Below are 10,515 nucleotides of genomic sequence, written 5' to 3' on the forward strand. Positions count from 1 at the left end.
TTCACATGGATTCTTTAAAATCATAGTAATGAATACACTTTGACCAGCAAGCTCATTCTTCTAGCAACACAAGTTCTTTTGATGAGTTCATTTGGGTACAGTGAAGCCCTGCAAACGAGAATTAAAATGAGTGAGATAGATGAAAACAATAGAAATTGCCCAAAGGTTAATTGCAATACTAACTCACCATAACTAGGAAGTTTATTTCAATTTCATTTGTACGTTAATTTTCCCCAAATAACACATACAGATTTCTGAAGTCTTTTTAGAGTTTGTTAAGAAAATTGATAACCACTTAAAACTAAACTAACTATAAATAATTAACTAGAGTCTAGAGGGGTGCGCCAGACCTTAGTGGTAGTGTATAAAAAATTAACTAGAGTCTAGAGGGGTGCGCCAGGCCTTAGTGGTAGTGTAAGACCAAGTCGACGCATGAAGACCCAAGCAGCAAGCTACTTTGACAAGTTTTCCCCCATAAAAAATAAGATTAATATCGAGTGAGCTCATGGCTCACATATCAGATATTAAACTGATAAGAACAGATACTACACTTGATCTTAGCCAAAAGGCCGAGAAAGGTATGCTTGAGACCTCCTTGGGCAACTGATAATATACGCAGTCCTTTCATGTGTGTATTCTCTACTCAGCCGATGTGGGATGTGAGGCATCTGTTTTTCTTATTAGTTTTCAACCCTCCAGATCCTTCAAAACGTGCCTGGAAATTACTTTCTTGCTCCCTCATCACACTCTTATCAATAAACCGAACTTATTTCTAAACCTGATAACTATTGGCTATATTCAAACTTTCCCATTGGTTTATCAACTCTAAATCTCTTATAATAAACCATGAGGAAGTGCATAGGCCTGTAGTTAAACCAAACGTTCGGTAAACTGTTCGTGAACCGTCTGGTGGGAAGTTCGTTTATGTTTGTTTAATTAATAAGCATACGAACATGAACAAAAAATTTGTGTTTGTTTAATTAAACTAACGAACATGAACACATATTTTGTTCATTCATTTTATGTTCGTGAACGTTCACTTATGTTTATCTATGTCTGCTTTTTTATGTTCGTTTACATAGTAATAGGAATAAATTAATATATTTTTTTAATAGTCAACGAATCCTCCAAATGAGCTACTAGCTAAAGTCACCACATCGAGATAAGCTCGTCTTCCGATTCGGGGAACCCCTTCACCTAAGGCCAACGTCATGAACATTCGCCCGAAGGCACGACAGTGTGGTGAGATAAGCACCCGTTCAGTTCAAGGATCCAACTAGTGAACACCACCTACTCGTCTAGTCTCCCATCATCACCTGGTGTCGCTGAAACTAAATGAGGGGGCGTGATTCGAACCTGGGTCACATGGAACACCTACTCTCTTCCTTGGCACTCCACTACAAGCTCATTGGCAAAAATTATTATCTGGATGAGTCATCTACTTAATGGATTTATATTTGTTCATTTGTGCTCATTTATGTTTGTGTTCATTGACACTTGTTCATATATAGAATGTTCATCTTTGTTCAGTTATGTTCATTTATGTTTGTGAACTGTTCATTTAAATTTTAAACAAATAAACATAAACGAACATGAACACAAAATATATGTGTTCGATTAAGTGTTTGTGTTCGTGTTCATTTAAAGTTAAATGAACAACACAAACATGCCCTTGTTTGTGTTCATTCGGTTCGTTTACAGACCTAGAAGTGCGGATTAAGGTCATCAAGTTTTTAACAATCAACCAACACTACAAATCCGTTTTAGAATGCACCTGACTGAATTTATTCTATGGCATGCATCATCAATAACTTCACCTTGAAACTTAGATGTTACATACTTAAAAGAATTCAAACAAACATATGGTTCATAGTGTCTTCATCTAGGTGCGTTTTTTCTGTTTCGTGTATTTTTCATTTTCCTTTAGGTGCTAGTGAATATACAACTTATAGGTTGATTTATATGCAAGTTGTCTGATGCCTCTACGTGTAAGGATGACATGCAAGTTAACAACGAATTAAAAGTAAATAGAAGTACACGCTTAATCACATAGCTAATAACAGTTCTATTTGTTAAGTTATCCATGATGCACGCCTGCTTATATTATCTTCAATTGTTATTTGTTAACTATGATAAAGTGAAAGCAAATAACTATAGATTTGGACACACAATTGCCAAAGGCGCCAAAAAAAGTTTGTCATGCGATGTGGGTGATTACTAACCGTTAAAGACAATCATTTCTTTCTAACCCGATTGTGATGTTCATCATATGGAATGGCAAACATTTATTTAAAGGAAATTATGTAAACTTTGGTGGTAGTTGGGATGCTTATTTACCTCAACATGTGTAGCAATTCAAAGAACTTTTGACGCACAAGTTTGTTACCGTGTTATCTTTGAATGTGATAAAATGCTACTTATAAAGCTCCAAACGATAAAGCATCAAATGTGTTGTTTAAAGTTTACAAAAATGCAGAGTTTTACAAAAATATACCTTAGCATAAAAGTGGATGTTCAGCAGCCATAACCCCGTTTCCCATAGCACAGAAAAGCGTATCATCTGTCATCATCGTGATCAACTGCGTATTAGTAAATGCGTTCATGTTAATGTATATATAAACAAAAAAAATTCAACATAACAACAAAGCTATTAGTTAAACTCTCTTGCTGCTTTGCTGGTAACAATACTTCCAATGTATTCAAAAAACACATACATCTAAATGAGTATAATATGTTTATAAAGTGATTATAAACAACTGAAGGTGAATCCTCGCAAAATGAGAATCATACAAGTTAGCGGGTGAAGAATTGGGAACAAGGGACAGTATAGAAATAAAATACAGCAGTATTCTTAGTTTTCACTATAGTACAATTAGAATTAAAGATTACAAAAATGTAGTTATTTACATAAACATTTATTAAGAAAAGTTCGGCTATGTTTTGGAGGGGTGGTAGTGTAAGACCAAGGAGACACTTGAAGACCCATGGCCTGGTGGTAGTGTAAGACCAAGGCGACACTTGAAGACCCAAGCAACAAGCTACTTTGACGTGTATTCTCCATAAAAAATTAGATTAATATCAAGTGAACCGATGGCTCACATATCAGATATTAAACTGATAAGAACAGATACTACACTTGATCTTAGCCAAAAGGCAAAGAAAGGTATGCTTATTTTATTCTTGGGCCTTTGTTTATGTAGGCACTCTCTTCATATGTGTTTTCTTCACCCAGCCGATGTGGGACTGTGTGAGGATTTTTCTCTTTGTACCTGACTGCAAAGTCTATTAATTCCTAAAATCCATAATACATGCATTCATTTTCTAACAAGCCTGATCCAGAACCTCACCGTGAAATTTGTTGTTTCAAACTCAAAGAGTACCCGCTTTTGCTTACTCACCCTCTTATCAATAAACGATCCTTTCTCTGAAACCCTAACAACTATTGGCCAAACAAAGACAAAATTTGCCTGAATGCTAGACAAAGTTAATCCAAGAAGTAATAGATGCTCTCTTACACCTGTGACATGTTTATTCCTATCTAAATATCAAAAGTCTTTATACGCAGGCGCCTTGCCTGCACCAGTAAGAGTAAATACAGGGTCCACAACCTCAGTAATCATAAGAAGACAAGAAAATTATGAATATTGCCATTTTGTTGTAAACCTGTTAACAGATATTATTCACTCTTATCAATAAATTAAAGTCTCTCTCATGTCTTATAAGAGTAAATACATAGTCGTACATAGTTCCATCAACAAACAAACAAACTAAGAATGTATCTGAAGAGGTAGATCCCAGCAGAGCCCAGTTGGACCCGCAAGACTCACCTTGAAGAGGGACGTCTGCGCAAGGACCAACTGGTTCCGCAGGACCCACCATGCTCAGAGATGAAGACCTTACGCGCAGTACGCCAGCTGTTCCCGCAGGGAAAGCCTCCCAATGGTGAAGTACCCCGCCTGTCCCCGCAGCTGCGGATACAAGCCATCAGGGAAGGCTACCCGCACTAATAGCAAGGCTACACGCACAAGGCACTCAATAATTCAGTGTCACCTGAAGGAATGAGCAAGGCGGGAATACTCCCGCCCAAATGAGCCAGTCCGTATGCCTCTGGAAGATCTTTTGTACTATACCTGCCAAGGTATGGACAAAATAGACAAGATCTGACCAAAGCAGCCCTTGAACCAATCACAGGGTGACAGCTCACCGACAACAGTACGAGGAGGAGCATGCTCTAGTACTGTTTGTCACTATTAGCCGCTGCCTACTCACCAACCCTTGTCGTGGCACGCACATAGCCTGCAGTTGGTGGAAAGGGAACAGTACACAGCCGGCCTTGTCACTATCAGCCGCTGCCTACCCACCAACCAGCATGGCACGTGCGTAGCCCATAGTTGGTAGAACAGGAATATTATACAGCTGGCTGTACCTGCTTGGAAACCTACCTTCGGGCTATAAATACTCCAAGACCTTGGAACGGTATAATCATCTGGTATTTTACCTTCACTAGCTATTTCTCTCAATATACACTTATATTCAGAGCAATCTAGTCTGATTCTCACGCCGGAGGGTGGTCACAAGGAGGAACCCCCCCCCCCTTCTCAGTGACGAGCTCACGGTGTTTGTTTTGCAGGTCATCTGAAGAACATCCTTCTTTACCGGACCTGACCCTCGTGGGAAACATCTATTTAACCCCCAGATTATCCGTAATCTGCCCGGGGTCGATTAGTGTTTCTTCAGTATCTGATCAAACAAGTTTGGCTGCAAAAATTGAAGCCCTAAAGTGGATGCATTAATTAAGAACTAAACACTATGCGACACCAAGCCCCTCATTTATTATAATTATGATATAATGCAGAGTCCCTCATCCCACTTGACTAGAAAACTTGTTTGATCTTTACTAGAGTCGTAAAGAGTAAAGATTTGTTAACGTATGAGTATAGGAAGCTGCAACTATGGCAACATGAGTTGGATAATGTGTTCAACTCCATTAGTAATTACTGCATAATAGAATAATAATAGATTAAAAGGGAAACCTTTTGCTTGTAGGATATTATAACTATTCAACACATCTGGCTTTAAATCAAGGTAAAATCTGTTAACTTCTTTCACTTAATTGCTAGTCATATTATTCATTCTACTAATTAAGACAATTTCCACAAATAAAAAACCAGAAAATTACATTCCTAATTTAAAATTTTATAAAAAGCAAAGAGCATTAAGAACAGAAAGAATCTTTAACTTACTTAAAAAGATATAAAGAATAGCTTTAACTTACTTTAAAAGATATAAAAAATACTAAATAAATTATACGGAAAAAAGGAAAGGTATAACTACTTATTAACTAATAGAAATTGACTAAGGTTTGGAGGGGTGCGCCAGGCCTTAGTGGTAGTGTAAGACTAAGGCAACGCATGAAGACCCAAGCAGCAAGCTACTTTGACGGGTCTTCCCCCATAAAAAATAAGATTAATATCAAGTGAGCCGATGGCTCACATATCAGATATTAAACTGATAAGAACAGATACTACACTTGATCTTAGCCAAAAGGCCGAGAAAGGTATGCTTATTCTCTTCTTGGGCCTTTGTTTATTTAGGCAGTCTCTTCATATATGTTTTCTTAGTTCAGCCGATGTGGGACTGTGAGCTACTTTTGCCATAACAATTGCTGATTAATGTTCAATAAACTGTAATGAGCATAAAGTATTCACCAATTGATTGAAACTTGAACTACACTCTAAATCTATTTTTAAAGGCATCATCCATAACTTCACCTGAATATTACTGTTTATAAGTTGCCTAAAACTATAATATTTTGCTAGAACCCTTCCCAACCCGACTACTGACAGGCGATGTTGAGTAGATAACCTCTACTGGTTTCTACATCCCAATCATGATTCTAACTTATATCCGTTCGTTCATAGTGTTTTCTCTAGGTGGTTTTTTTTTCTATTTCTTTTCCACTTAAGTGCTAGAGAGTATCAATCATGGTAAATAAGTGTAACAACCCTATTTCACTACTTAATAAACTAGGAGCTTCAAGCCTCATCGATCCTCTAACAGGTTTCTTGTGGTTGCAGCTTGTATGGTGACCCGAGAAGAGGAAACTGACACCGATCTGAACCGATCTTTCAAGCAAAGTTTGTTCATGAGACTATCATGCACACATATCGCAACTTGAGCGATAAACTTGTGGAGGTAGCCTTCTAGATAACCTCCTTAAGAACTTCTTGAGTTGGACATATAATAGCTCAAGTTCTCTCCATCATTACTAAATGTTTTCATATTTAACAGTTCAAGAAATTGTCTAGTACATATGAAAACAGTGAGGACCTTCGGAAAAAACCAACTTAAGCTTTTTAAAGCAGTGAACAGCATCAATGAAGTTGTATAAGCATCTGTTAAGATCTTTTTTTAATACCTAGTATATGAAGAGGAATAATACCTCAATTCGCTCGATTTCAAGCCGGCTCGTTTTCTAACCGACTTGATGGCTCTTTTAATATACACACACACACATATTATAAATAATAACAATATTATATACATGGCCCAAATGGCCTTGACGACCTCGTTTACAAATTTCACTTTCTAAATCCCGCCTTCGACGTTCTCGCTACCAAATTCTAGTTTCTAAATCTCTCCTATATATTTACCATCGAATCAACGATTATTGGCATGCAAGTATTTTTCCTCCTTTTTATTTAATACATAAAGAAGTTGGGCCGACATTTTGTATAAAAAATATATTTTTAAAGAAGTCGAGCCGAGCATTGTGTAACAGCTTGTTAAATAAAATTGAGCCGGGCCTAGCCGGCTCGAGTTAAGTTTGAGTCGAGCTGGGCCTAGCTAAGGCTCGTTTACAGCTGTTCTTTCTCTTACAGGCACTCTACCTCAGCAGGGAATCTAGTTCAGCAAGGTCCTCTTTAATGGTTCCAAGCATCTGTTAAATTCATCATTTCTTTTCTATAAATTCGTTAAAAAAACAGGATATGGACAGAGATTAAGGAAAAAAGAATTAACAAACAAAACATGCTTTGCATTTAGCATTTCGGAAATAATGCCACAACAAGTAACCTATGTAAAATTTTATTCAAAACAATAATCATAAGTTTGCGGTCGAAGTTTAGAAACGGTAACTTGTGCATTTCAAAGCCTCAAACCTAGCAATGAAGTTACTCACATAAATCACAAACTCATCTTTCCAAAGTGTGAATACTGAATTTGGTCTAAAAACTTCAAACTATGATTTGGAGGGGTGCGCCAGGCCTTGGTGGTAGTGTAAGAGCAAGGCGACGCATGAAGACCCAAGCAGCAAGCTACTTTGACAGGACTTTCCCCATAAAAAATAAGATTAATATCAAGTGAGCCGATGGCTCACATATCAGATATTAAACTAATAAGAACAGATACTACACTTGATCTTAGCCAAAAGGCCGAGAAAGGTATGCTTGATTTATTCTTGGGCCTCTGTTTACATAGGCAGTCCCTTCATATATGTTTTCTTCACTCAGCCGATGTGGGATAGCGAGTAACAATATCTTTCTGTTTCACTGCAACAAAACCTAACTTGAACTCTAGAAGCATAGTATACTATGAAGGGTCACAAAAGTAAAAACAAGGTAAAAGCCAGTTCATAAACATAACCCAAGTTTGTTCATCCAATCGATGAACACTCAAACCAAACTCCCCCATCATTTAGGCGCAGGGACGCGAGAACCTAAGAAACAACTTTTTTGTTTTTTTTTCTCTTTTTTATTTTGATATATGCCAATGGTAGGAAACAGAAGTCTAAAAATTGCAAGGTTACCAAGCTCGGGAAAATTAATTCCGTACCTTCTCAACGATATTTACACCAAAATAGTTAGCATGCTCCTGAAGATTATCAGAAATTCCTAGTTCAAATATCATGTTGATATGCAGAAGTACGATTCTACTGCAAGACTCTACAAAATAAAAAAAGCATTTGCGGTTATAAAAAAGTAATTAATAAAGTCATATAGCATTCATGTCAATATTCAACCACTACAAAACGCCAACCTATTGTTTATGTAACTCATACACTGAAGATAGTTAACATGAGTTAGTGACTCCCGAAGCAGACATTAGCAAAATACGGTGTTTTAGCCCAAAAACAATAGGATCGGACACCAAGGAGGTCAATACCATCTAGAAAGGAAAATAGATGTGTGGGTAGTGTGCAATACACAATCTATTAAACATAGAACCCTGGTGATGCCTATACAATTCTCAATAACTAACTTCAGTTAGAGCTCCCTTGCCAAAGGTTTTAACCTCAGTGTAATTTTGAGAACATAAAAAAAAGAAGAAATATTTCTTGGTTGACCGCAGTAAGACCATGTTTAGTTACAAAAGAAGATACCTTAGCATCATTCAAACTTGGTGTATCTGACCAGTTAAGTTCTGCTGAAAGTTGATTCCCTTGAGCAGATGCCTCGAGAACTCAAGAATATGTAAAACCAGTTATAGTCGGAAACTGTTGTAAATATGTGACAGCAAAACGACACAAGAAATTGTATATTAAAATATATACGAACATGCAGTCAAACCACATAGTGAGGACTGAGGAGTGAAACGCGCTTTAGCAGCATCTGATAAAACAAAAGCACATAGGGTTCATAGTGTCTTCCCTAGGTGTGTGTTGTTTTCTTCTTTCTTTTCTTTTTCTTTACCATCTAAGTGCTAAAGAATACCAAAATAAGGTGTTTTAACTTCAGGGTCTATACCAAAATAAGGTATTTTAACTTCAGGGTCTTTACCATCAGAATGTGTACCTCCAAGTTATACAATTAAACTACCCTTTGAAGATCATAAAGTAATGCTAATTAATGTCTAATACACTTCAAAGATCATAAAGTGTTCATCATTTGACTACAAATAACCAACACTCCAGGTACCTATTTGGTTTGTAATCAACTTGTTGAAGCAATTTATCTCTAAACATCTAAGGAAGACGTGATGACAGCACCTGCTGCATGTTATGGAGTAATATAATCAGGTTAAGTATTCTTATTTCAAGTTCCAATGTTGACACGATTAAAAACATTTTATAACAGGAGACCGGTCTACATCAAATGTTACACAATCTACTTCAAAAGTTGTAAATACTTCATAAAATGCTGACTTGTATATCTAACTTCTTTCTCATAAACTTCAACATCAAAAGGAGAAAGATTTTGTCACTGCAGAATAATGAATGAGTGACATCTACAGAGTTACAAACCATTGGGAGAGCAGAGCATACATTGAGATAAAATGATCAATAGTTCCACCAAGGAGACTGATGCCATATAAAAAGAGACGTAGGTTTCTCAATAACCAAACTTCAGTTATAGTTTCTCAATAACATTTTATAACAGGAGACCGGTCTACATCAATAGTTCCACCATGTCGAAGCATGAAATGAATCTGACCTGATCCATGACGATGTTTCCACGGATTTCGAGATGAAACGAACCACGCCTTTATCTTCTTCTCCGGTTGCTTGAGATCTGCAATGGCTTTTTGGGGGTGTGGAGGTGACTGCTAAGAAATCTCAAGGATCTCTTGTTTTACAGACACAAAAATATATGATGGCAGCTCTTACTGAGCCTCCCCTTTAATAAGGAGGTGAAGACCTCCTTATATGGAGAGCCTCATGGCCACCATCATGGTACCCTAATGGGCCTAGCCCAGTTAGGGTTACCTCCACAAAACTCCCTCAGCCCAATAACATTGTATTAGTCCGTATAATAAAATAAGCCAAACATAATAAATTTAGGGTCGTAAAACCGGGTTTAGTACCATACCCCTACAAGCCCCCCAAGTCCAGTGTTGCTCCTAGGCGTGCAAGCGTTTAGGTGGAGCGCTGGACTTTATAAGGTGTGTTAGGACGTGAGGCGGTTTTTTCCCTTTTCTTCGGCCTTGTCTTTATTGTCTTTGAGTTTTGGGAGGTTTTCTCCATGATGGTGACATGTTGTGGTCCTTATGATAATGATGGTGCACTAGCATGAATAAGATATAGCACGCATCATAACAATAGTGGCGCGGGGCCTGATAAAAGATAGAGTGCGCGTCTCGATAATAATGTAATGTAACTTGCGCGCGAGGCAGCTTACGAGTTATAAAAATAATTAAGCTTGCGCGTGAGGCGACTTACGAGCTATAAAATAATAAAGCTTGCGCGCGAGGCGACTTACGAGCTATAAGAATAATTAAGCTGGCGCGTGAGGCGACTTACGAGCTATAAAATAATAAAGCTTGCGCGCGAGGCGACTTACGAGCTATAAGAATAATTAAGCTGGCGCGTGAGGCGACTTACGAGCTATAAAATAATAAAGCTTGCGCGCGAGGCGACTTACGAGCTATAAGAATAATTAAGCTGGCGCGTGAGGCGACTTACGAGCAATAAAATAATAAAGCTTGCGCGCGAGGCGACTTACGAGCTATAAGAATAATTAAGCTGGCGCGTGAGGTGACTTACGAGCTATAAAATAATAAAGCTTGCGCGCGAGGCGA

General features: G+C 37.7%; 4 non-coding genes across 4 annotated transcripts; all 4 read right to left on the reverse strand.

Annotated features, from left to right (window-relative positions):
* Nucleotides 1-386: 386 nt before the first annotated feature.
* Nucleotides 387-582, reverse strand: LOC143621549 (U2 spliceosomal RNA). The gene has a single exon (XR_013151546.1). It is a non-coding gene; the product is annotated as a U2 spliceosomal RNA (small nuclear RNA).
* A 2,390-nt stretch (nucleotides 583-2,972) lies between these two features.
* Nucleotides 2,973-3,167, reverse strand: LOC143621559 (U2 spliceosomal RNA). Its single transcript, XR_013151555.1, has one exon. It is a non-coding gene; the product is annotated as a U2 spliceosomal RNA (small nuclear RNA).
* A 2,198-nt stretch (nucleotides 3,168-5,365) lies between these two features.
* On the reverse strand, nucleotides 5,366-5,561 carry LOC143621545 (U2 spliceosomal RNA). Its single transcript, XR_013151542.1, has one exon. It is a non-coding gene; the product is annotated as a U2 spliceosomal RNA (small nuclear RNA).
* Nucleotides 5,562-7,250: 1,689 nt separating this feature from the next.
* On the reverse strand, nucleotides 7,251-7,446 carry LOC143621554 (U2 spliceosomal RNA). Its single transcript, XR_013151551.1, has one exon. It is a non-coding gene; the product is annotated as a U2 spliceosomal RNA (small nuclear RNA).
* Nucleotides 7,447-10,515: the final 3,069 nt, after the last annotated feature.

The sequence above is a fragment of the Bidens hawaiensis genome, unplaced genomic scaffold (assembly GCF_021521415.1).
Source record: "Bidens hawaiensis isolate Kalapana, Puna unplaced genomic scaffold, B.hawaiensis_p1.1 tig00002866_1, whole genome shotgun sequence".
NCBI classification, from domain to species: Eukaryota; Viridiplantae; Streptophyta; class Magnoliopsida; order Asterales; family Asteraceae; genus Bidens; species Bidens hawaiensis.